We start from the raw sequence: 12,301 nt of genomic DNA, 5'->3' as shown, positions 1-12,301 counted from the left end.
ACTCACTTTTCAGCCGGAAAAAAGTAAATATATGGTGATTCACAACAAGCGTAATACAGACTTTCTCGACGATACTTTCTTCACTTTGGGTCAATCACGTTTAGAGAGGGTGGAGACGTATGTCTATCTTGGGGTCACCATCGATTCCAAATTGACCTGGCGCGCCCATATCGATTCCCTTCATGCGTCCTCTATGAATTTACTGAGATGTGTTTCCTCTACCTATTGGGGAGCCTCTAGACGTGCTCTGAAGGTATTATATACACAATTCATCCGGTCCCGACTGGATTACTCTTGTATGATATACAATACGGCGGCTAAAACACACCTTGACAAGTTAGACAGAGTCCAAAATGCAGCGCTTAGGGCAATTCTTGGAGTCCCAAAGTCTACCCGAATAGAAATGATGGAGGCGGAAGCTGCCGTTATGTCACTTTCCCTCCGAAGAGATCTACTTGGTGTACAATACCTAACATTAGGGGCTGCTTCCGATGCTCCGACTTATTATAGGGTGCAAGCCCAAACTTGTCTGCCAGCATTGCAGCCACATGAAGGAAAATGGCTATCGCATAAACCCCTCCACTTCTAAAATACTGGAAGCACCTAGAGCAACTTAATATTGATTGGTATCTTACTTTGGAACAGGACGCTCCTATTTCTCTGATCCCTCCTTGGCAGCCAGTAAAAGCTACAATCAATTGTAATTGGTAAAGGCTCTCAAAGAGCAACCTGTCGGATATAGAACTTTATCAGATGTTTTTCTCAGAACTAGACAAAATTCAGGCTACTCACACAATTATATATACCGATGGTTCAGTCAGGGAGGATCTTGGTTGCGCGGGTGTGGGTTTCTGTATCCCGGAACATGGGATTGAGAATCGGTCATTGGTGGACCCGGGTCATTCCATCACTACGGTGGAAATGTTTGCAATAAATCAGGCATTACGTTACGCTCATACTCACAGCCTTGGAGATATTATTGTCTGTTCAGACTCCAAATCTGCTTTCTCCATGTTCTCCAGCTTCAGTTTGGACTTCCAAGTCTTGACCTTTAGAACATTATGTGACAATTATCAGGGCAGCATCACTTTGTTATGGTGTCCTGCTCACGTGGGAGTGCCGGGAAATGTGGTGGCAGACCAATGTGCTGATGTTTCTCTCGTTTCTTGTCCCCCCTTTATCAGTGAGTTTCTTCCAAATTCGAAAAATTGCCTGAAAACTAGATGTTTGCAGTTAGTGTCAAACAACTGGACCACAGCGTGGCACCTCTTTCTAAAAAGTACGGATAGAGTTTGTTACAAACCAGTTTCATCGCGTGACATATTGTCAGCCTTGAGGCTTCCCCGATGGAAGGACTCTCTCCTGGCCAGACTGAACTGTGATCACTTACCTACCAATGAAAGACTTCCTTATCAACTTAAAACAGTCGAATGCTTGTACTAGTTGTAACACTCAGGAGGTCCAGACAGTGGAGCATATTCTGTTCTCCTGTGTTCGTGGTCAACCAGTTAGGCCGAGACTTTTTCATGCCCTAAACACAGGCAGATATGATACAAATCTACAAGGGGTGAAAACCGCGGTCCAAAACGGAGACATGGCAATCATTTCTGATATCTGTGCTATTTTTCGCGCGGCCAGTATTTTTTAAAGCGCAAGTACAATACAAAGCAGACATAAATAGTCGTTTTTTTGTTTTTAACAACAAAGCGGAAAAAAAACAGTAGAAAGGACTGCCAACTTTTATCTTTCTGTATATATATTTTTTCTTTTTCTTTTGTTTTTGAGTATCTGTATCAGGTTGTGTATGGTGCGAAGACCTAGTTGTCATGTGCACCAAAATAAAGTTTATTATTATTTGAAATAATATATTTGTAAAATTCTCAGAGATATAAGAACTAAAAGATAGAATCGCTACCGCCATCTTTGGAAGATGAAAGAAAAAGAGCGATAGGAAACGTTTTGTGCATCACTGGAAATGAATTCCTTGCCTTTGGGACCTGTATTTTTTCTAGGCCTCGGTTTTCATGTTAGACTCAGTTTCCCGTTGCGCATGCGCGCCAATCTGAAACTTAAGAGGGAAAATGGATGCATCGAAACCGTAATTTCCTGGCTTTAAAAACTTATATTTTCTCGGCGTTATTGATTAAATTATAAATCGTAAGAAGACGGGCCAATGAAGTGAAACACGCTGATTGTATATCCGTTTACAGAATTAAAATATGACTAGTGATTGAGGTTACAGAGCGACCCAAAAAAGCCTAAAAATATCTCAGGCTGAGTTGACTTCTTCCACGACCAAACCGGTAAATTGCCAATGTACGCGCAGCAGAGGTGGAAATGGGAGAAAAAGAAGAGCTCTAAATATTATTATAACAAAAACAGTTCTTCGAACTGAAAAAACAGTTTAGAGCTCGTTAAATGTGCAGCCTTAAAGGGACGCACATTATTTTTATTGTTGATTAATATGTCAAATTCATTTAAAGTATTAAAAAATATTCCTGTGAACAACAGAATGACGTCATTGCGCCTTTCAAATCACAGTCCACTGCCTCTACAATTTTTAACACAAAACCTTTGATCCAATTTTGCCCACAAAGGTATCCATATTTATATTTATTTTCTTCCCTACACATTTAACATAAAAATTTTAAAATTTATTCTTATTATTATTTTATTTTTGTTGCGGATTATTGCAATAAATAAATAATAAATAATAATAATAATAAATTTTAAAATTTATAACAGCGGTCCAGGATGGTCGAATTATACTACGGAGATGGTCAACGAAATGCACGTGAAGTGAGTCGATTATTTCAAATGTTAAATCCTGACAGTGTGTCAGAATTTATAGCCCGGTGTACCTAGTAACAGAGACCATACCACCGGAGGCCTATCATCATAGTGCCCTACGCCAGCGTCCCCCTAACCCTACTACTGATGGTCGCACCTTTGACGCAAGCCACTAAACCCAGCAGAAGGAGCAGCAATGGGTGGACCAATCCCCACTTCGCTCACAGCAGTGGGATTAAGAGTGGATGCTATAGCATCTCCAGCCGACTTCCTACCTACGGAGGTAGAGAGTCATACCCTTTGGATAGAGCTCCTAAAGGGGGACGACGAGCACACATTAGTCAAATAACCCGGCACAGCCGGCACCGGAGATACCGGTAGGATCCGAAATGCCGGGAAACAGGACCGCCGTGCCCGCATATGGAGGCCCGCCGCCCCACAGCAGGCTACCCAATCCGCCGAGGTGGCCAGTTTGCACGAACCCTCACCGTTAGCCTGGGCCGAAGTCCAGTATCCAGCCACTACCTGACCGAAGTCGCACGTGGAGATAGGACCATTTGTCCAGAGCTAATATCTTCCAGTTCGCCACCGCCCTTATGAGTTACAAGAGCCGGACCCCGACTCCCCGGTCTTGGACTGCGTACGACGTATATGAATCATATAATATAAAAAAAATTATCTTACATATAAATGTTCAAGCATTTACCCATGGCATGACGCTTGCTTTGAGAAATGAACATTTAATTGAAAGCAAGAAAAAGCACAATCTACAATTGTAAAATGGCCAAAATTAATGGTATTTTTTTAACTAAAATAATATTTTGAATAATAATATTTTTTTAGTTAAAAATTTGATTGACAAAAGGAAAATACACAATCTACAATTTCTAAATTGGTCCGAAGCAGGTCTGGCACTGCACCGGGACTGGCCGGCAACGGTTAGGTTGACCTCGGAGCAGCGTCGGGGCCTTCCCGTTGAATGATTTAACTGTTTTTCGTGATTTACTTACGTGCATGTATTTATGGTGAAGAGACCACAAAGCTAAAGCTACTCGCAGTGTCGCCATCTTTCGGAAAATACTGTTTTTACCGCGCTCCGGACGTCCAAACGCTCGGTTCGCTATATATATATATATATATATATATCTTTATCGAATCAAGCCCACCCGGGTTGTCTTACCCGTGGGTTTTTTTGGATTTGGTTTTTTAGGTTTTTTGTTCGTTTTTTTCTTCATTTTATGGGATTTCTATTTTTCTCTCAATTATTTCTAAAATTACGGAACTAAATTTATTATTCGTCCTCCTCGTGGATGACCCAGTCTTCGTCCTCCATCTCGACGCTGAATTTTAAGCGTTTGGGGGTCGCTAGAGAATGAGACTTATAAAATGGTTATAAAACAGAGGCTTACGATGGAATGTGGCTTTGGCATCTACATGCGAACACTTGTCCAGGTGAACTTTCGGTAACAACTTTTTATCTAACTCAGTTTGGACTGCTGAATGCTTTATAGTTGTATTTTTCATAGATTGAATTGCACGTTTTTTTTGAAGCAAAATAAAAGGGATATTTGTCAATGATCCGTTTATAAACTTCGAAACCTAAAATTGAGGAAAGCACTTGTATACGAAAATAAAACCAAAGAAATATAAATATTTACCTTTCAATTTAACATGTGGGAAATTCAAAACTTGTTCTCTTAAACAAAAAGCTAAAAAAAATTCATCTTCGCTTACGTTTACTCGTTCGCTGTAAGATTGACGTCTGTGACATTAAAATAAATAATGAAATAAAACACGTTAAATAACAAAAGACAGTAACGTGGTATTTGTGAAATTTAGCAGTTAAACAATGCAATATAAAAATAAGATGTTTGGTAATAGTAAGGTTAAAGAATTTAGACCCCAGGAATGGAAACTGCAGCTCTATCTAGTACAATTTTCTTGTCTCTAGCCTACAAAGGCAAACCTAGGTTGACGGGCTTATTTCCGGTTCTATTAATTCACCTGGCTGGAAGCTCTCCCGTCAACTCGAGAGGCGAGACATTAACGGTTTTCTTTCGATTCCTGGCGTGTATATTCTTTTGGTTGTTAGACGCGTCTTGAAAGAAATATTATCTTCTACCTTCCTGAGTATTATGCGACATTTTGGAAAGCTATAAAACAAAAAATGAGAAGCCACCAACTGGCAATATATTTATAAGTAACAAATTAAAAAGGTCTTCCTTTATCTTTTGTTTGCTTATAAAACCAAAAATAGGTAGACACTCTAATAAAAAATTAAATTATAAATGTGATTTGCGTTAATAAGAATAAACGTACCAGAATAGAACAAAGCTGTCATCCGTCAAATAGGCCAACCTAGAAAATGGCAAACATCAGAGGTCGATCAACGCAGCACGTGCAAAGATGTGTCACTGAGCCAAGTGCACTTTACTTTTACTTTCACTTTTAGAAAGTAAGCTAGCGCTGATTAGACTATCGAAAGAATAAGTTTGGACGAGGATATTAGTTTTTTAATTAATGAAAAGAAATGGTTTTTCTGTCACCATGAACTAGCGACATTTGTTAGAAAAAATTGCTTTGTGCCATAGTTTAGTGTAGGACCCTCGGCAATTAGGTAATTCTCTTTTAAATACTTATAATACAAGTTTGAAACCCTTTTAGTTCATCATTAACGAGAACGCGATGTCTAAAAGAAAGAAAGACATCCCACCAGTCTATTCTTTTTATATTAAAGAAGAACGCGCTAAAATGGGTAGAGTTCTCGATTGCGATTTAAAAAAGTTTAATAAGAAGTTGTCCGCTAAATGGAAGGTATTATTTGTCTTTATTATAGCGTTATGTCTTGTGTATTTTTATTTATTTAATTATCTTTGGTTTATATCAACGATAAAAAATAACTTTAAGACGTTATCAGATGAAGATAAACAGAGACATAAATTAATGCGTGAACATGAAATAATGGAACGGAACAGCAATCCGCAAACAAATATTAATATTTATACCATCAAGAATGGATTTTAAGTACTGAGAACTGGGGACTCTATGCGCCACCAAAAAATATAGCTGTGCCCCCTGTCGGCGGAAGTTATGATTTGAAAGTGGTTGTGTTTCTAGCACTGTAGACGCTATTAATGAAATTGAATTACTAAACTGGTTGACTCACTAGTTCTCAGTACTTAAATCCGTTCTTGATATACGCTGCAAAATATAAGCATGGTCAGTTTATTTTCGGTCAATGCTGGGTTGGGCGCAGGTATGGTTTTCACACGCAAATTAGGCACAAATACTAATTATTTATTAATAACGCCATGTTATTACGCCAAAAAAGATGGGGGGCGCTTTTCGCGTCCAAGCGAAGGGTCCCGGGGCCACCGTCGAAACCTGCTAAAACGGCGACTCCAGCCGGTGGCTCGGACGAGCCAGGTTGTAGTTTTTGGACGGACGCCCCTGAAGAAGCGCCCCAATCGAGGCACATGACATGTGTATTGGGCCGTTTTAAAGATAAACATTTTTGTACTTCTGGCATCGCAACCAAATTTTTTACACAAGAAATAAAAGGGATGTATTCTGCGAAAGCAGTTTTAACATTATGTGGTTGCGTGTTATCATCACCTAGTTTCAGAGGAACAGGTTCCACGTAGTTTATTTAATATTTATAAAACTTTTCTCTTTTATAAGAGCTTTCCAAGCCGTCAAAAAGTTTTCTATTCCCAGCAATATTGTTTGTCTGGTTGTAATGAAAAATAAGTTCTGACGTGCAAGTCATGATATCAGATATTAATTAACCTGATAATCCATTCTTTTCTTTAAGTTTCAAGAGGTAACATGTTTCAATATACTGCTGAGCGGATACAGTTGGATCATTTTCAGATTGTTAACCATTATTGATTTCCAATGGAAATTCTAAGTAATTCACATCATTTTTTGGGTCTACATCAGCGTAAGGATGCTTTCTAAGTTTATGACTTCGATAGGAATTACTATTTTTAAAATTAGCCCCACATATGTTGCATAGAAAGGAAATTTTATCCGAGTGTATATGATAACGAATAGTATGTTGAATTAGCTGTTCGTCATATTTGGTATAAAATGAACTAAACTAACACTTTCAAATTTTCCAAGACAGAGATTACGCTATATGAAACTTCATTCCATAATTTTGATCAACAATTCAATATATCCAATAAAACAATGAAGAAATTGAGTGTTATTAAAAATTCCCTTATGTAGTCTGTTTATAGTTTTTTTTAACTTATCCGCTATCATGTATACCCTACAAATTACTTTTTTCTAGCTATGCTTTAAACTAACATTGAAAAGCAGTAAATATTGGTCGCTCAATCACGGTCAATACTAAAATACCACAAAATTTCCTTATGTAGTCTGCTTATAGTTTTTTAAAACTTATCCGCTATCATGTATACCCTAAAAATTATTTTTTTTGGCTAGCTATGCTTTAAACTAACATTGAAAAGCAGTATATATTGATCGCTCAATTTTTAAGGTTTTGAATCTTTTCTACAATACAACGTTTAACAGAATATCGATAGAATACTTTATGAAATATTTATTTGTTCTACACATCTGACTCTTATATTATAATTTTTTTGCTAATTCTGAAATACCTGAAAGTTTTCTTATAGCTAGTCGTCCTCAAACTTAACTTGGCCCGCTGCGCAATTTTTTCCATAAAGCCATGAACAATAATCCGGCTTTTCCTGCCCTTTAGCGTCCCTAAGCCAGGGTTAGCAAGTTTTAAACAAAATGTTTAAAAGAAGTGTTTAAAACAAATATTTTAAATTAACACCAATTTGTTTTAAACGTTTTAAACTATCTGTTTTAAAAATGTTTTTATAAGGTAATTTTTCATTGTTTTTTGTAAGATTTTGGTTATTCAATAGAAAAAACAATTCCAGGGCTCTAAGAAAGGTAAATTGTATTGATAACGGGTAGTTGGATTTTAAGATTCTCGGAAAAGAGCGACTGAAAGGGTGCAAAAATCCTACGAACGCATTGAATATTGTATTTTTGTTTAAATAGAACGTATATAGCTGCCAATATACATATATTTGGGACACTACTTATGCACGAGTAGGGTTTCTGTTTAGTCGGGCTGTGCCGGTACAATGAACACGGCCGGTCTGGACAGATCGTGTTAAAACCGACTAGGCGGCACTCATAGATAAAAGTTAAGGGATTTCGGTCGATTTTTTTTTGACATTTTATGATGTGATGGAAGTTTGACTGCAGACGTGCACATTTCAATTATTTTCTTAGTACTATGCGACCGAAAATTCCAGGATGATAGCTATATTAAAAACTCCTTCTACAAGTTAGGTAGTATTTGCATGGGGCATCGAAAACCCTAAGGCCGTCACAATAGTGGGGTCAACAACGCTTAGCGAATTTCTTGGCTCGTTTAAATAAGCGTGTACTCTTTGGTTCTTCGCCCTAAGTGTGCCAATAGGAGCCTTTCCCACAGAAAATGTTCAATCAGAGCTTGTTCTAAACAGACCAAAGAAACTTAGGACTCGCGAATTCCGTTCAAGTACCCTATATGGCATTTTTAATGCTCGCGCCGCAGACGACGCTTCGTAAACACATTACGTAAATTTCGTCACTGGAAAAAATGACGTAATTTACGTCACTTTAGTTAAACAAGGGATCATTGAAAAATTCATCTTATTGACACACTTAGGGTAATTATGCCCCTTATGATAATACGTTTAATGATACGTAATATTTCTTTAAATGAGTTTACTCGTGAGTCTGATTCAAAAGTATAATGAATAGTTTAAAACGTGTTTAAAACATAGTTTTTATTGTTTATTAGGTGTTTTTTATTGTTTGATTTAAAAACAGTTAAAAACATTGTTTTTGTTATTTTTGAAAAAAACAAGGATTTTGCCAACCCTGCAGTCTCACTATGTTTTCGTCGTCTTGCTTCGTGTAACGAATTCGCTTTTTCGCGCTATAAAACGTTAAAAAAGATTTAGTGTTAGTCGGAAAACGTATCGAGAACGCCTAACCACGGTTCTTCATTTTCCGTTTGCGTTTCGTCTTCCGGCCTGGGTCTCGTGGTTAAATATTCTCGACGTAAAATCTGTGAGTTTAAGAGCGTAAAGACGTAAAAAATATTGATAATTGAGAAGCGTAGCTCGCGCTAAAAACCATATTACCGAACGTATAACGTTCCAACGTCGAAACTCGCTAGATATCGAGTGGCTAAAGATAGTAACGACGGCACTGAAGGTGGTTTCGAAGTCGACTCCGCTTTAGGTAGGAACGCAAAGAGGCAATCGTCATCCAGACTGTCGCTCTCCATTTCCAATCACCGAATGAATTTCGATCTTCGTTCGACAACGCCTTTTATACTTTTTCAGCGCCCGAATCCTCCGCTAGACGCTCAAAGCCGTACGCGCTAGATAATGAGGATTCGGATTATCTTCTTTCCCCCATTGCACTCCCCGTTTTCCTTTCCTATTCCATCCCCCTTTTTTTAAATGACCGTCCTCGTCGAAAATCGGCCGATTTATAGACGAGCTCGTAGTAGAAGAATCCGCAGCGACGATCCAACTAGTAAGTTCTTATTTACCGCCACAAACCTCGATGCGATTTTCTTCTCCCTGAAACGCGTACGTGATTAGAAAATGCCCTACCACAAACTCAGTTTTACAACTCGCCTCAGGCGCAACGGATATTTCCTCGAGGGACACCCGTCTTTCCGCGGACGATCAGGAAACCGATCACCCAACCGATCACTAATCAAATCAGCAACCGGCTTAGCAAACGGAGCGCGAACCGTATCGCCAACGTGCTATCTTTGTCCCGATCACCTAACGGTTAACGAAAAAAGATCAGTGAACCAATCAGCTCACCGATCACTGGCAACGTATCTTTAAGTAGAGCTCGAAACGGTTCACCAAACCGTTCTCTCGCATCGCGTCGTTTAGGATAAAACCGAAGCATAAGCGAACGGATCGCTGAAACGATCACCAAAAACATCGCTTAACCAATCACCAAACGCAGCAGCCGCAACGCCAACCTCGGCCGATCGCGAACCGAATTACTTGCGACGTATTTTTTGGTAGATCAGATAACCGATCGCTAAACGTATCTCTCGCGACGTACCTTTTGGGCGATCGGCGAACCGATCGGGAAACGGAACGATTCTTTTTACTGTAAGTGAACGTATGCCACATTTCGCGGGAGCTACGGTTTAGTTTAAGATTCGTGGAAAGCGTACCGAGAAATAAGGAGCCCTTCGAAAACTTCTTAGGTAAATTAAAAAATAAAAGTTGAAGATTTAAAGATAATCCCACCACCCGAAAAAAACCTTACAAACTAAAAGAAGATGACGCCGTAAACAAAACTAAAAGCTTATGATATAAGAACTAAGAAATGATTTAAAAATTATAAACGAATGTTTTTACTAAGCGAACAATGGAATTATTTGATACAATAATTTTTTTTACTAAAGTTCATTTTTTCGGGAGGTCGTTGGGAAAAACGCATATCGACGAATCTTCGAAGGCGACGCATTCCGTGTCCCTAGCGTTTCTTTATCACCGCGGACTCCGTTATTTTGGCAAACGAGACGCGCGGGGAAATCTTTTTTTCAAAGACGGAGGAATTCTGTTTGAAAAGCTCTTCCCACGCCGATAAACGATGGCCAAACGAAATTTGGCACATTTGGAATTGTAGCAATAGTATAAACTTCCTCCATCCACCTTCAGCTCTTCCAAATTCGAATGTCCGCAATGATAACACGCTTTACCGTCAGTAACCATGTTCTTCAAAAACTTCCCGAAAAAAAATATCAACCAAACGCGAATACGATAACGACAAAAAAAAGAACGAAAAAACGTTACCGAAAATATCGAGATCAAGCTGACCGTAATATCGGGTGGATATCGCCTGGAACTAGAGAGGAAAATTGTCGAACTATCTTCGGCTGATGGAAGTTTGGCGAATGATCCGTTGTACCAGCACGCGAAGCCTTATATACCTAGTCGACCCTAGCGGATAATTTCGGAATTAGACGGACGTATCGAAAGTGATACCGAAAAAAAGCGTGCCAAATAAACTTTCGGTGGCTCACGTAAGAGATAACGAAAGCGTAAACGAAATTACTTTTCACGAAGCCGAAAGCGAAAGCGATTCGCTAAAATGAGCGTCCAAAATAGACTCTTTGGTGATCGCGAAAGCGATCGTCGAGAAAACGCTTTTAGCCGATCGCGAAACTGAACCGGAAGGCGATCGCTAAAGGGATCGCGAAAACGATCGCCAAGTTGATAACGAAAGTAACAGCGATAAATAAGCGTCTATAATGAAATTTTTGGTGAGCGTGACACGAAGACGAAGGTGACGGCGAAAGCGACTACGAATATTAAATTCCCCAGATTTAAGGGGTTGCCTTCCTCTATCTACATGTTCCCCGATTTGACAGGAATCCCAATCACTAATAATCATCACTTATTAACAGGGTAACCGATCTCTTATTATATTCCCTTCTTAGGTTTAAAGGTTTTGTCGATAAAAAGAAGTAAAAATTAAAACTTTTTTCTTAAGAATCACCTTTTATTTTCATTTGATAATACCAATAATTTGCGCGCGTAATTTATTTTTCAAAACAATACCTTTTCGGTAAACGCAATAAGGATAAAAATATACAATTATATTTAAAATATTTTACCGCCATTGACATTAACAATGCAATCGCGTCCAACGTTTCACTAGACAAAAAATGTCGCTGCTCTTGATTTTACAAATCGAATATAAACTATTTATCAAATTGCTTAAGAAGTCAAACCTCATCGGAACACCAATTTCCACTAAGACATTTAAGACGAGGTCAGCGGGAGCGTCATTCACGTAAAAAAACGTAATCACTTCTGGTAATTTTCTTCCCATTGGCTTGGTTTGCGGAATAGTAAAAGGGGTCGACAATGCCCGAACGATGAAATAAGGCCAATATTCCTCTCGGCCGATAGTTTTTATTAAAGTATTAACAAAAGAAGAAGCCATTGTTTATTAGAAAAATCAACCGCAATCACCGATAACGACGAACTGCAACAAAAATAAGCGTTTTAAAGATAACCGTCAATTGTACGTACGAGACGAAAAGTCGAAAGTGGGGGAGAGTGAGAGAGGGCGATAGTGTGAGAGTGAGGGGTAGTGTGAGTGTGAGAGAGAGGGAAAAAATGAACTTAACACGAAGAGAGCTAAGCCGGAGTCAACCCTCGATACAAATATCCGGCGCCTTATATACGCAGTTAAACCTAGCGGATTGTAATTCGAAATTATCTCCAACAACGTATCACCAAACCGTGCAGCCACAACGACACCCTCGGCCGATCGCGAACCAGATTTATCGCAAAGTATCTTTGGGTAGATCAGAAAAACTTATCTCTCCTGACGTTATTTTTTGGGCGATCAGAAAACCGATCACGAAAAGATTAACAAACCAATCCCCAAACAGATCTCGAACTAGATCAGTCTTTAAGGG

The 12,301-nt window shown here is 38.9% G+C and overlaps 1 long non-coding RNA gene across 1 annotated transcript; it reads right to left on the bottom strand.

Annotated features, from left to right (window-relative positions):
* Window positions 1–968: 968 nt before the first annotated feature.
* Window positions 969–1,405, bottom strand: LOC149937636 (uncharacterized). The gene is made up of 3 exons (XR_016481393.1): window positions 1,391–1,405; window positions 1,111–1,272; window positions 969–1,049 (listed from the first exon to the last, which is right to left on the bottom strand). It is a non-coding gene; the product is annotated as an uncharacterized LOC149937636 (long non-coding RNA).
* Window positions 1,406–12,301: the final 10,896 nt, after the last annotated feature.

Source organism: Leiobunum rupestre, chromosome 6 (assembly GCF_980474605.1).
Source record: "Leiobunum rupestre chromosome 6, qqLeiRupe1.1.hap1, whole genome shotgun sequence".
Taxonomy (NCBI): Eukaryota; Metazoa; Arthropoda; class Arachnida; order Opiliones; family Sclerosomatidae; genus Leiobunum; species Leiobunum rupestre.
The sequence above is the reverse complement of the archived record's forward strand: the minus strand, read 5'-3'. Positions and strand labels throughout refer to the sequence as shown.